The 14321-nt window shown below is 39.5% G+C and overlaps 2 protein-coding genes and 1 pseudogene across 4 annotated transcripts in view; all 3 read left to right on the forward strand.

The window, feature by feature from the left end:
- Nucleotides 1-14321, forward strand: part of LOC126765696 (uncharacterized) — a 624074-nt gene that overhangs the window by 181048 nt on the left and 428705 nt on the right. The gene's annotated exons all lie outside the window — the stretch shown is intronic.
- LOC126765721 (uncharacterized) overlaps nt 1-14321 on the forward strand; it is a 488551-nt gene that overhangs the window by 144085 nt on the left and 330145 nt on the right. The window lies entirely within an intron of this gene.
- LOC126766343 (small nucleolar RNA U3) lies at nt 4071-4262 on the forward strand (annotated as a pseudogene).

Genomic DNA, 14321 nt, shown 5'->3' on the forward strand with positions numbered 1-14321 from the left:
GAACATTAATTCTTACAGACTAATGGAGAATTAGAATGCAAATTAGAATTCTAAAACAATTAAATTTCAATTATATAAGTAGATAACTTAGACTAAAAAACAGACTTGAGGGTATTAATGAAGGATACCCTAGAGTGAGAAAAATCTAGAAGACCTTTCTCGGAAATCGAGTTAAACTCACGCATAGCACGCTTGAGAGGAGCATATTTAGCAAAATTAGTTTTTTCCTTTTTATAATACAATTTGGAAATAGATCTGAGACAACGCTGAGGAGTATTGAAGTTAATTTTCCCTAATAAATAGAGACAGTTAATATCTCCATTAATTACATTGAAAACAAATGCCAATGAAAAAGTTTAAACAGCCTCGGATGAGACACCCCCCTTTTTAATGACGACCATGGCAAACGGAATAAGGACTACGATTTGAGGGCATGCACCTGGAATGTCCGGACCCTTAATTGGGAAGGTGCCGCTGCCCAGCTGGTTGATGTCCTCGTAAAAACAAAGGCTGACATCACCGCCGTCCAAGAAATGCGATGGGCGGGACAAGGACAGAGACGAGTAGGTCTTTGTGACATTTACTATAGTGGCCATATAAAGGAGCGCAAGTTTGGTGTTGGATTCGTGGTAGGAGAGAGACTCCGTCGCCGAGTACTATCATTCACTGCGATGAATGAACGTCTAGCCACAATCCGCATCAAAGCGAGGTTCTTCAACATATCGCTGATCTGCGCCCACGCCCCGACGGAAAAAAAGGAGGATGTGACCAAAGATGCGTTCTATGAGTGCTTGGAGCGCGCTTATGAGAGCTGCCCCCGCCACGATGTCAAAATCGTGCTTGGCGACTTTAACGCCAGGGTGGGCAAAGAAGGTATATTTGGCACTACGGTCGGTAAATTCAGCCTCCACGACGAAACATCCCTAAATGGGTTGAGGCTGATTGACTTCGCCGGGGCCCGAAATATGGTTATCTGTAGTACTAGATTCCAGCATAAGAAGCTACCTCCGGATCGAAAAACTACCAACCAGATCGATCATGTTGTGATAGACGGAAGACACGTCTCCAGTGTTTTAGATGTGCGTGCGCTCCGAGGTCCTAACATCGACTCGGACCACTATCTTGTTGCAGCTAAGATTCGCACCCGCCTCTGTGCAGCAAAAAACGCGCGCCACCAAACACAAGGAAGGTTCGACGTCGAGAAGCTGCAATCACAACAGACAGTCGAACGATTTTCTACTCGACTTGCACTCCTGCTCTCTGAGAGCACTCGTCAACAACTCGGTATAAGGGAACTGTGGGACGGCATTTCAAACTCCTTACGTACAGCTGCAACCGAAACCATTGGTTTTGGAAAAGAGCCATGTCGCAGGAGTGCGGAGAGACAAACAGACTGCCTACCTCGCAACGTTACGATCGACCACAACACGTGCACACGGGATAGATACCGAGAGTTGAAGAGGGAAGAGAGACGCATTTGCAGACAGAAAAAGAAAGAGGCCGAAATGCGTGAGTACGAAGAGCTTGATAAGCTGGTCGACAAGGGTAATGCTCGAAAATTCTACGAAAAAATGCGGCGGCTTACAGAAGGTTTCAAAACCGGATCATATTCTTATAGAACCCCCAAAGGTGATCTATTCACCGATGCCCAAAGCATACTTAAATTATGGAGGTAACACTTCTCCAGCTTGCTGATTGGCAGAGAAAACATAACACCAGAAGAAGACGAACCCGATTCACCAATCGATGACGATGGAGCAGACGTTCCATTACCCGACCATGAAGAAGTTCGAATAGCAATTGCCCGCCTGAAGAACAACAAAGCGGCAGGGGCCGACGGATTGCGAGCTATTCAAACACGGCGGCGAAGAACTGATAAGGAGCATTCATCAGCTTCTTTGTAAAATATGGTCGGACGAAAGCATGCCCAACGATTGGAATTTAAGTGTGCCATGCCCAATCCATAAGAAAGGTGACCCCACAATCTGCGCCAACTACCGTGGGATTAGTCTCCTCAACATCGCATATAAGGTTCTATCGAGCGTATTGTGTGAAAGATTAAAGCCCACCGTCAACAAACTGATTTGACCTTATCAGTGTGGCTTCAGACCTGGAAAATTAACAACCTTTAGAAAAGACAATTAACAACCTTTAGAAAAGATTTACCTAAACATTCTTCTTCTTAATTGGCGTAGACACCGCTTACGCGATTATAGCCGAGTTAACAACAGCGCGCCAGTCGTTTTCTTTTCGCAACGTGGCGCCAATTGGATATTCAAAGCGTAGCCAGGTCCTTCTCCACCTGGTCCTTCCAACGAAGTGGAGGTCTTCCTCTTCCTCTGCTTCCCCCGTCGGGTACAGTGTCAAATACTTTCAGAGCTGGAGTGTTTCCGTCCATTCGGACAACATGACCTAGCCAGCGTAGCCGCTGTCTTTTAATTCGCTGAACTATGTCAATGTCGTCATATATCTCGTACAGCTCATTGTTCCATCGAATGCGATATTCCCCGTGGCCAACGCGCAAAGGACTATAAATCTTTCGCAGAACTTTTCTCTCGAAAACTCGCAACGTCGACTCATCAGTTGTTGACATCGTCCAAGCCTCTGCACCATATAGCAGGACGGGAATTATGAGTGACTTATAGAGTTTGGTTTTTATTCGTCGAAAGAGGACTTTACTTCACAATTGCCTACTCAGTCCGAGGTAGTACCTGTTGGCAAGAGTTATCTTGCGTTGGATTTCCAGGCTGACATTGTTGGTGGGGTTTATACTGGATCCTAAATAGACGAACTTATCTACAACTTCAAAGTTATGACTGTCAACAGTGACGTGAGTTCCAAGTCGCGAGTGCGACGACGGCGCGGGTGTTAAGGCCGATGATATCAATATCATCGGCATACGCCAGCAGCTGTACACTCTTATAAAAGATGGTACCTTCTTAACTAAGTTCTGCAGCTCGAACTATTTTCTCCAGAAGCAGGTTGACAAAGTCACACGATAGGGAATCGCCTTGTCTGAAACCTCTTTTGGTATCGAACGGCTCAGAGAGGTCCTTCCCGATTCTGACGGAGCTTTTGGTGTTGCTCAACGTCAGCTTACACAGCCGTATCAGTTTTACGGTGATACCAAATTCAGACATCGCGGCATAAAGGCAGCTCCTTTTCGTGCTGTCGAAAGCAGCTTTGAAATCGACGAAGAGGTGGTGTGTGTCGATTCTCCTTTCACGGGTCTTTTCCAAGATTTGGCGCATGGTGAATATCTGGTCGGTATTCCAGGTGGATGCCCTTAAATCGTAGTCCTTATTCCGTTTGCCATGGTCGTCATCAAAAGGGGGTCTCTCATCCGAGGCTGTTTTAACATTTTCATTGGTATTGTTTTTTTACGTGGCGGGTCCCAAGCCCAGCGCACAACCCTTGTAGGGAATGTTTCGCCTTCTCACTTTAGCTCGCCTTCGAACGGATGTTCTTAGGCTACCCAGAGGATACTTGGTCAAAGACCGGAAGTAGTGAGCTGCTTGAGCCATGTGTAAAAGAATCGTTTCTGGCCACTCCCAAGTGAATGGCGATCAGAGAACTTTCCTCACTTGCGTGAACTTCTACACATGACTCCAGGTAAATCTTTTACATATTTAAAATGAGTTATTATAAAATAAGATCAAATTAACATTAAATAATTTGAAAAATAATAAATCAAAAATAAAAGAGTTCTTCATACATATTTCCATCCTATGGAATATCAAAGAAATCATTTTATAAATACATATATTTCTGTTTCTTCATATTCTCGGTTAGAATATTTGAGAGAATTGTAAAAAATGTTAGAATTGCGAGGCGAATTCCGACAAACAAATGCGGTGAATTCCCTAATTTGAATCTATCAAATGTTCGCAGTCGAACCTGCACCTTCTCTATACTTTTAAGTTCTCTGGTCAGTCTTCATTTACTATTCTATTCACATGTGTGCGCATATGTATGTTGGTATGCCTGTGCATTATTGAAGTTATACTTCTTTTTCTTTCGTTTGTCTTTCATTTCTGCGAATTCTCAACTATTATGTGACCTTTTGTTGAAATACCCTGCGTTGGTCCTTGAAAAATTCATTTACATTTTTTGGAAATCGACCCGCGATGACGAAGTATTTTCGTTTTATCTGACAGCGTGAGGTTTAAGAAGTTCATTTTAATTTTGTCTTGTGGCATATTAGAAATGATGTTTCTTTGAAAATCGTTCGCTTACAACGGATAAAACGACTTCTGAGTGGTGATTTTAATGAATAAATTCTTTTTGGTTGAAATGCTCTGCGTTGGCCGTTGAAAAGTTAAGAAGTCTCAGGATCATTCATTCCTTTCATTTCTTCAAAGAAATTAATGACCTTTAGAGATATGCATATTTGCATTATTTCGTTGTCATTTCCATATTTGTAGCAATAGAATTTCTATGGCATAAGTAAAGGAATGGCCGCCGATTGTCACTCCCTGCCGCTGTAGCACCTTCGCCAACAAACATGCGTAAATATGTACATATGTATGTATACGTATGATCGTGAATACATATCGACGCAGATTTTTGCGAGAAGCACCAGAAAGTTGTGCAATTTATGATTTTTAGCTTTAGCCATCGTCGCGAAAAGACGACATGTTGGCAAAGGCATACTCGGGGAGATGTTACGGCCTCTATTTTTATGAATGAAGCGAGATCGCTTGTGGATTTTGCGCCTGCGTTTATGAATGAAATCGTTTTTGTTGTAAAATGTACTACACTCGTTCTTCGCCAATTTGGCTGCCATATTGACTTGTGAAGATCAATTTTTTGTTGGTGACATATTCTTATGTGTACGCATATGTATGTTTGTATGCTTGTGCATTATTGGTTTGGTAAAGTATGCAAATATATGTACATATAAGTATGTATGAATGTATGAACATGCAAGTCATATCGCGCACATGTAATAAGTATATTGATAAGTGATGAAGATATGATTTCAATTTCGGAACGCGCACCGATAACTGCTGGGCCTTCAACGCGTGTTGATGGATTACAAAAGAGAGAAGATTACGCTGCATATTCTCTTCCGCAACGAAGAGACAGAACTACTTTTCTAGTCAAAGTTCATTCATTTAGACTTTGCTTTATTCTTCATTTTATGTGCGTAATAAATTTATAAAATGTGAATTTAAGTTTTCTAGTTTTCTTTCATACAAAATGAAATGCATTTCGTGGAATATCACTAAGAAGTATAACTTCATCCGCGCGTAGGGATTCCACGCACCTTTTTTGTTTTTTTTTAATTTGATCACGGCTATGGCAAAAAATAGTTTTAAGAGAAGTTACGATTTTTAATTTTTGTTTATTAGATATAATGTTCCAGTTATGTTTTTGTTTCTTAAAGTTAATAATAATAAAGAACTTTATTAATTATTATTTCTTAAAGTTAATAATAATAAAGAACTTTATTAATAAAATTAATTTCATTTTATTTCGTTTTGACACTCATTTCTTAATATTTGTTTGGGATCACTCAAGACCCCATGCGCCTAATTGTGTGATTTTTTCGATGCGCTTAAGTAAGGGTTAAATCAGCGAAATCGATCGTTGCACAAAATTATTAAAGTAAACAAAAAGTATTTATTTTATTTATTTAGTTAAGTCTATGAACATTAATTCTTACAGACTAATGGAGAATTAGAATGCAAATTAGAATTCTAAAACAATTAAATTACAATTATATAAGTAGATAACTTAGACTAAAAAACAGACTTGAGGGTATTAATGAAGGATACCCTAGAGTGAGAAAAATCTAGAAGAACTTTCTCGGAAATCGAGTTAAACTCACGCATAGCACGCTTGAGAGGAGCATATTCAGCAAAATTTAGTTTTTTTTTTAATAAAATTTGGAAATAGATCTGAGACAACGCTGAGGAGTATTGAAGTTAATTTTCCCTAATAAATAGGGACAGTCAATATCTCCATTAATTACATTGAAAACAAATGAAAGGCAGAGAACGGACCGTCGATTTTCCAGTAGTTTAAAATGTAAAAACAATAAACGAGATGTATACGATGGTATTGGGTCAACAAACTTTAAGGAGCGGAGAGCAAATTTAAGAAAAATCTTTTGAACACGCTCGATCCTATTAATTGACGATATGCAATATGGTCTCCAAATAAACACTGTAATTTTAAGGTGTAGGGATCGAAAAATTTAAAGCATTTCGACGGACAAAGCCGAGCACAGAGAATGATTTAGAAGTGATGTAGTTGATGTGATTACTGAAAGAAAATCTGTTGCCAAAGATTACCCCAAGATCTTTGATTTCAGTAACGCGTTTTAGGACGCAATTAGAAATATTGTAACTTGAAGATAAGATGTTACGCCCCCTACCATAAGAGATCTGAGAGCATTTATCTAGATTCAGAAAAAGCTTCGATTTCAGGCACCAATCATAAAAAGTATCAATATCACATTGAAGTTTGAATACATCTTGTGAGTTTTTGATTATTGCAAAAATTTTTAAGTCATCTGCATATAACAGAAAGTTAGCGAAAGAGAAGCAACAGGAAATGTCATTCATAAAAAGCACAAAGAGAAGTGGACCCAAGACGCTTCCTTGTGGCACTCCCGAAGACGCAATGAATGAATCAGATGACACTCCATTGACACTGACAACGCATCGTCTCTTGTACAAATATGATTTAATCCACTGCAAGAAGACCGAGTGAAATCCTAAAGATGATAATTTTTTATTTAGAATATTGTGTGAAACTTTATCAAAGGCTTTAGAGAAATCTGTGTAGACACAATCTACCTGAAATCCAGCGGAGAATGCAGACATACAATAATCGCTAAAAACCGCTAAGTTTGACACAGTGGAGCGTCCAGAGACAAACCCATGCTGATTGACATTAATTATTGATTTTACTGGAAAAAATAATTTATTTTTAACAGAACACTCAAAAATTTTCGAAATAGTAGAAAGTTTAGAAATAGGCCTGTAATTGGAGACTACATCCTTTCTACCACCTTTGAGAATGGGGGTAATGCATGTCAATTTCCAGTCAGAAACAAAATTCCCAGAGGAGAGAGACTTATTGAAGATAAGCATGAGAGGATATACCAAGGCAGTACAATTTTTTATAAGTACAGGCGAAAGCCCATCCAAATCCAATTTGGAAGAAGAAGTGCCAAGAAGTGTGCCAAAATTTATGGATGGGAAATTATTAGCCGAAAAACTGGAACTAGTACCAGGATCATCGTGAACATAATTCGATTTGAAAAATTCACCAAACAAGTTGGAGATTTCGCCAAGAGTGCATGCTGAGGGAAAGCAGAGGGAATGGCCGAACAGGCTCTTCTAGATTTTACAAAGTTCCAAAAGAACTTAGGGTTCGACTTCATTGTAGACTCCGTACTATTAATAAACCTTTTATAGAGAGACTTATACAATTCATTAAACAGTTTGATGTAGTGCTGATATTGAACAAAGGAAACATGAGATTTAGTTGAAGAGAATTTTCTGTAGTATTTATTTCTAAGGTTTTTTAAATGTTTGAGGTCCTTAGTGTACCAAGGCAACTTATATGGTTGTATATGTTTGAGCGGGATATTATAATGACAAAATTCCTGAATTGATTTCTTAAAAATGGAGAAACTATTAGCTGTATCTAGTCCCGAAAGTAAATCATCCCATTTAATCTCAAAGAGCAGATTGTTGAGTCGTTCAAAATCACAAAATGCAAAGTTAAAACCAAGCCCATCAATAGGTTTAACAAGAGCGAAAAGATAAGTATCCACCTCAAACGCTAGCGGAGAATGATGAATGGCGGCTGGAGTAATTGAAGAGAATCCATCAAGAAACCTAAATTTTAAATTATCACTGAGAAAGACCAAGGCAAGAAAACGATGGAGACTATTTGAATATGAGTTGCAGTGGCGTAGTTAGGGGCGGCAAAATGATCTTCGCTGTTTTTTAAAACTCCTATTCGGGCAAAAATTCCTGAAAATTGTGTCAAAAGTGTACAAGATATAGGGCGAAAATGGGTTTTTTATGGCTTTTAATAAGATGTCTTGTAAATTTATTATCAATTTCCTCAAAAACCGTATTGTGAGAATTTTGGAACTTCAGAATTTGCGTGGCCTTCCTAAATTTTATATATTTAATATCGAAATATTTAGGTAGCGGCAGAACATACTACGCCACTGATGAGTTGATTTGAATAAGATTGAGAAATAACTCCTGAGAAGACGAAAAATTGGAGGGAATAAGAGCAGGAATATAGGAACAACCAGACCAGACGATATTGCTTAAATTAAAGTCACCCAGAATACAAATATTATTCTCTTTCACCTTATTTAATACCAGCGAGGAAATATTATTTGCGTGCAACTTATACAACTCTAGAGGACTATTAGGAGGGACGTATGTGACTGCAATGAACAGTCATAGATACAAATACATAGTTCGTCCAGAATAGAATCATCATTATCAAGCATAATTAAACGAGGACGATATTTGCGATGAACTGCTAGGAGAACACCACCCCCTCTTAAACAGCCAGTTTTTTCATGATCTCTGTCCTTACGGAAGACATAACAGAGATTTGAGTCAAAATATTCCCTATCTAAGTAACTAGAATTCAGCCAAGTCTCAACAATAATGATAATATCGAAATCCAAATGTGAAGAAAAGTTGCGAATAATATTTGATTTACACCTAATACCCGATAGATTTTGGTAGTACACCTTAATACACAGGAGCCAGTTGAGGAAGGTGAAAAAAACGCATGAATAAAATCGTGATTAACAGGCGCATCAACTAATCTGTTTTCCTCTCCCTTTGGAAAAAACTTAAAGGGACGCAACTGAATGCCAGAAGGCCACACTGAAGAGGAGAAAACGGCATAAAAAAAGATGGGGGCACACCTAACTTAAAGTTTATCCTCTAACTGTTGGACCGTTTTTGGCTTTCGAATGAGTGTTGATATTCCTAGAAACAGCGTCAGCATATGTATTGGCATAATTAACAGCATTGGGAGCAGCAGGAGGTCTAGCTGGAGGAACACAATACCAGAAGAAACTGAAACAGCAACGTTGGCCGGGGCTGTATTTGTACCAATATCAGCAGCAGTAGAGAGAGTGGAGCAAGCAGCAGACGAAGCGGCGGAGATTGCTTTCGGCGTAGCGGGAGCGAGATAATCCATACTCACATTATCAGTAGGAGCAGAAACAACAACGTTAGATGACGGAGCATTTGTACGTAGAAGTGAGAATGGAGTTAGCAGTAGTTGAAGCTGCAGAGAATGCTTTCGGTATAGCGGGAGCGAGATAATTCACTCTCACATTATCAGCAGAAACAGCAGCGATTAAGAAGAAGAGAAGCGATTGTAGAATCATTTGTACCAACAGCAGTCGCAGCAGTGAGAGGGGGTAGGCAGCAGAGAGAGCATTCGAAGCTGGTGCAGAGAACTTGCCGTTATCGGACAATTTCTTTTACACAATGCAGATCTCTGATTTAAGTTCGTTAAGCTTAACGATTAACGAATTGCGATCATCACAAAGTTGTTGTATTAATGTGAGCGCCTTCGATCGTTCACTTCTCAGTGAACTTACTTCCAAAACCAGAGAATTAAGCACCGCATTTACCTTATTAGGATTTTTGGGCTCCAACAAAGGTTCAGTTACTTCCTTGTTTGCTTGTTCAGCATTTTGTTGTTGCGAATTTAAAATATGAGAACACTGAGCATTGCGCACTGATGGCGACGCAGGCGGCGAACGAATGGAATTTCTCCGAACTACCTCGCTCACTTTACAATAAAAAGCATTTTTGGATTTCAGAAAAAAATCCACACCAGCCTGTGATAAATTCACACACGACAAGTGGAAGAATTGATTACATTTATAGCAGCTGATCTTGGGCTGAGCACGATTAGAGTATCGAATTACTATTGCAGTGATCAATGAATTTTGGTTGACAACAATTTAGTACAGGCCCGTCCAACATAATTTTGTGAAGGGCCAGGTTTAGCATTTTCATAACCCTAGCGGGCCAAAAAAAAAATAAAATGACCTTCAGTTTTGGTATATTTATTTATAATAAGCAACATCACATAAATCTTAATATATTATTATTAATGTAACTATGGCCTTAGCATATAAAGATATTCTTATTCTTGAAATCTAATTAATGAGATGTCTGAAATTTTTTCTGTTTGCACAGCGCATCTATAAAGATGATCTGGTTTTTGATTTGTTAAATTTCATGCGAGAAAGCAGCTGCTCGCAAACATATGTACTACCAAATAAAGAAATATGTTGAATAGCCAGCTTAGTAATGTTTGGGTATTGACTGGGGGTAATATACTTTTTGTAAAATTCAATTAAGGTTAGAAGACAATTATTATATGCTGTTTTTAGATGAGATTTTGTTGTTGCAATTTATTAACTCCAGCTGTAAACTCTGCGCAGTGCCTTCAATTTCAACATCAAATGGATTTTGAAATACTTTCATGCAGGGAGTTTGTGATTTGATGTCTGCGAATCTGTCGTCAATCTCGTTCCTTAATCTTTATAACATCAACACGTACTTGTCAAAATCCAGGGTATCTTGCTTTTTTGTAGATAAGGTCTCCCAATGAATCAACTGCTTTTGTTCCAGCTGCTTTTCCAACAATAAAAGCTTTTGTGAAAGCTAGAACGTGTTCACACACTGTGTGCATAGTTGGTCTTTCCCTTGTAGTTTTAAGTTAAGATCAGAAAGATATTTAGTTATATCAACCAGGAAAGCCAGATCAGCCAACCACTCCTCATCAGTAAGGAAAGTAATTTCTTGGTCTTTATTGCTATAAGAGATGGCGGGCCGGATGAAGGGCCTATGCGGGCCGGATGGTGGCCCGGGGGCCGTATGTTGGACAGGCCTGATTTAGTATGTAAACTCGAAAATCAATGAATTTGATCGGTCTGTAGTTTCGTTGTGTAAACAACTGAAAGTGTTTGTTTGTCATTTGTCCCAATTTATTGGAAGTGAGTTGAACGACTCTTTGGAATGGGAAGTTGACATAACTCGTGTGGCACAAATCAGCGGAAACACACTCCTGCGTCACATGTGTGTGCGACAGACAGTTGAGGCAGTGCTCATGTGCCTGGGCAACCCGCTGGCGTTGTGTCGGTGACAATCCCTTAAAGAGCTCACAGTGCTGGAGCCTGTGATTCCGGCGACATAGAGGACATCGAATGGAACGCGGTTCGGCGTGTGCTGATGGCGTTGATGGGGTGGCTTGTGAGCCACTACCAGAAGCGGTGGTCGATGCAGTAGCACTGGTTGGGTGGGGCGTAGGAATAAGCCCAGTACGTGCCACGTTGGTTGCCGACCGAACAGTTGATATTTGTATGGTAGGTATGTCCACGTCCATCTTGATCTCTGTAAAAAACGGTACTTGAATATACATGGTGGTATAGAAATAGAATGGGCGATTGTGCCACGTTATGTGGCATGACTGAGTCGTCGTATTTACCGACCATTTCTGTAACTTTAAGTTATTGTTGTGGTTTTATTGATTTATTTGAATTGGTTTCATTTGTGTTTCGGTATTATGGTTCGATCATTTGGTATCGCATTTTTGCTATTATCAACTACCCGGATATGACCGTCTAAGCCAAAAAGAAGCTTTTCTACGCGGCCAAGTCGCCACTCGGTAGGTGATGTTTTCCACCGATACCTCTTGTGGAGGTCCTCTAAATAGTCTTCTTCCCATCTGAGGCTGAAATTATGATGGAGAATTTTAATTCTCTCCCATAGATTTAATAAGGATAGCGACTCCACGCTTGCCTCAGGTGTGGCCAGAATGGGTGCTCCTTTGAGAAAGTGCCCTGGGGTGAGATCTGAGGGATCTTGCGAGAGTATTGTTAAGGGCCGTGAATTGAGAACGGCTTCAATGCGAATTAATAGTGTCGTAAATTCTTCGTAATTAAATTTGTAGTTTCCAGCTACTTTTTTTAATTGGGATTTGAGCTTTTTACAGCTGATTCCCATAAACCGCCCATACAAGGAGCTCTTGGGGGTATAAATTGCCAATTAATGGTGAGCGTACTTTTTACAATCTCAGGGGAGACTAGTTTAGTAAATTCCACAAACTGTTTTTCTGTGGCTCTTGGAGTTCCGAGAAAGGTTATTCCATTGTCGCTCATAAGTTTGGACGGAAAACCGCGTCGTCCGACGAAGGAGCAAATGCCACGAGAAAAGCCTCTTTTGTCAGATTAGTACATAGCTCGAGGTGTACTGTTTTTGTCGTAAAACAGACGAAGACAGCCACGTAGCCTTCATTAGTGTGGGAGACATTGGTTTAGACGTTTTAATCTGAAAAGGCCCAGAAAAATCGGCACCTGTAATAGTGAAAGGCAGAGCGAAGTTGCAGCGTTCCGGTGGAAGTGCTGCCACAATCTGCGTCCTCATGTTCTGTTTATGCATAGTGCATATCTTGCACATGAAAATGCACTTTTTTATTTGAAGTTTAAGTTGGGAAATATAGAACTCTTGGCGGATTATATGTTGCATTAGGCGATGCTCAGCGTGCAACATTAGTATGTGTATATACTAGGGTGTGTCATTCTCAGGCAACCTTTTTTTTCAACTGAAAAACAGGCTAAAAACTTTCGAAAATGTGAAAAAGAAAGTCACTCAAAAGATGAGCTCTTAATATTAATATTAAGAGGTGCGTATTTCAAATTTTCAGTTTCCCATATAAATAACATGAAAAAAAAAAAATCATTTTTTTTGTGGTGGTTATTGTGAGGAGGTGCACGCGATGGCAGCCAGTAGGGATGGTAAACTCGATTCCGATTCTACTCGAGAATCGAGTTTTCTCGTAAAATAATCGATTTTTCGAATGTCAAGAATCGATTCTTAATCGACTTCGACTACTGAAGATCTAAACGAAGTGGTTTCACTTGTTCATTCCAGTCAGTTCCGTCTCGCCACAATTCTTGTATTAGAATTTTTGCTTGTATCAGAAATGGTGAAAGCCATCCTGCGGGGTCGAAAAGTTTTGCCACCGAGGATAAAATTTGCCTCATTGTTATAGCTAATTATAGGATTCTGAGTTATTAGTGTATGAAAACTGGTCAGATATCGCATTCCATTGTATCCCCACAGTTTCTGTTGTGCTTTTCTTTTCGAATTTAAGGAAATTAGTGTCTAATAGATTTTTTTCGGTATGTCCTTTAAAATATTAGGGTGGTTCGCCGTTATCTTTTTTAACGGAAACCCTGCAGTATTGAGCGCTTGTGTCACTTGTGCTAGTGACTCGTATGCCTGAGGAAGGCTGTGGCTTCCAGACAGAATGTCGTCTACATACGTATGTGTTTTCAACACTTGCGTTGCCAGAAGAAATTCTGACTTTGTGCCTTTTGCCAGTTCGTGGAGTGTACGAATGGCTAGATGTGGGGCACAGCTTACGCCAAATTGTTAATTTAAAGTCGCGTATTGGACTGTTGGAAGATTTTCGGAAAATAATTCGCTGAAAATCTTGATCATCTTTACGTACGACTATTTGTCGATACATTTTTTCGTCATCCCCATTTAAAACGTATTTGTATATACGCCAGTTTAATATAAGGAGCATTAAATCTGGCTGAAGTTTGAGTCCCGTAAATAAAATGTCGTTTATGGAATTCCCCGAACTTGAGGATTTTGATGCATTAAAGACAAGGTAAAAGGATTTTTGTCTGGCTTTATGCAGTAAGATGTGGGAGGTAAAATGAATAGTATTTACTTTTTATAATTTTTTCCCCATGCTGACTTTCTCCATGTGGTCTAAATGGAGGTATTCTTCTAAAACCCTATCGTATTCTGGTTTAAGTTCGGCTTTTTTAAGTAGTTTTTTTTTCATACTTAAAAACTGTTGGATAGCATAGGTGCGGGAATGACCTAAGGCGAGTGTCTGGGGAAATTCTGGCTTTAGTGGTAGTCGTACGACGTACCGGCCATTATCTAATCGAGTAGTTGTGGATTTGTAAAAATCCTCACAATATCGATCTTCTGGGGTTGTGATTGATATGAGGGGAATTCTTCTAACTCCCAAAATTTCTTCGGTTGTGTGTTGAGATACTCGTTTGAGATTTCCTCAACTTGAGTTGTCATTGCAGTGACTGGTTCCGCAACTAGTCCACTTAGGACCTATCGTATAATGGTAATTTGCGCCAATTTTTGTAATTTTCTCAACACCTTTGAGTATGATTTGTAGTATTAGATCGCTGCCTAATAGAATGTCTATTTGAGCGGGAGTGTTGCAGTTGCTAACTTAAGGTGTGAAACCTGTTGCCAATACTT

Source organism: Bactrocera neohumeralis, unplaced genomic scaffold, assembly GCF_024586455.1.
Source record: "Bactrocera neohumeralis isolate Rockhampton unplaced genomic scaffold, APGP_CSIRO_Bneo_wtdbg2-racon-allhic-juicebox.fasta_v2 cluster11, whole genome shotgun sequence".
NCBI classification, from domain to species: Eukaryota; Metazoa; Arthropoda; class Insecta; order Diptera; family Tephritidae; genus Bactrocera; species Bactrocera neohumeralis.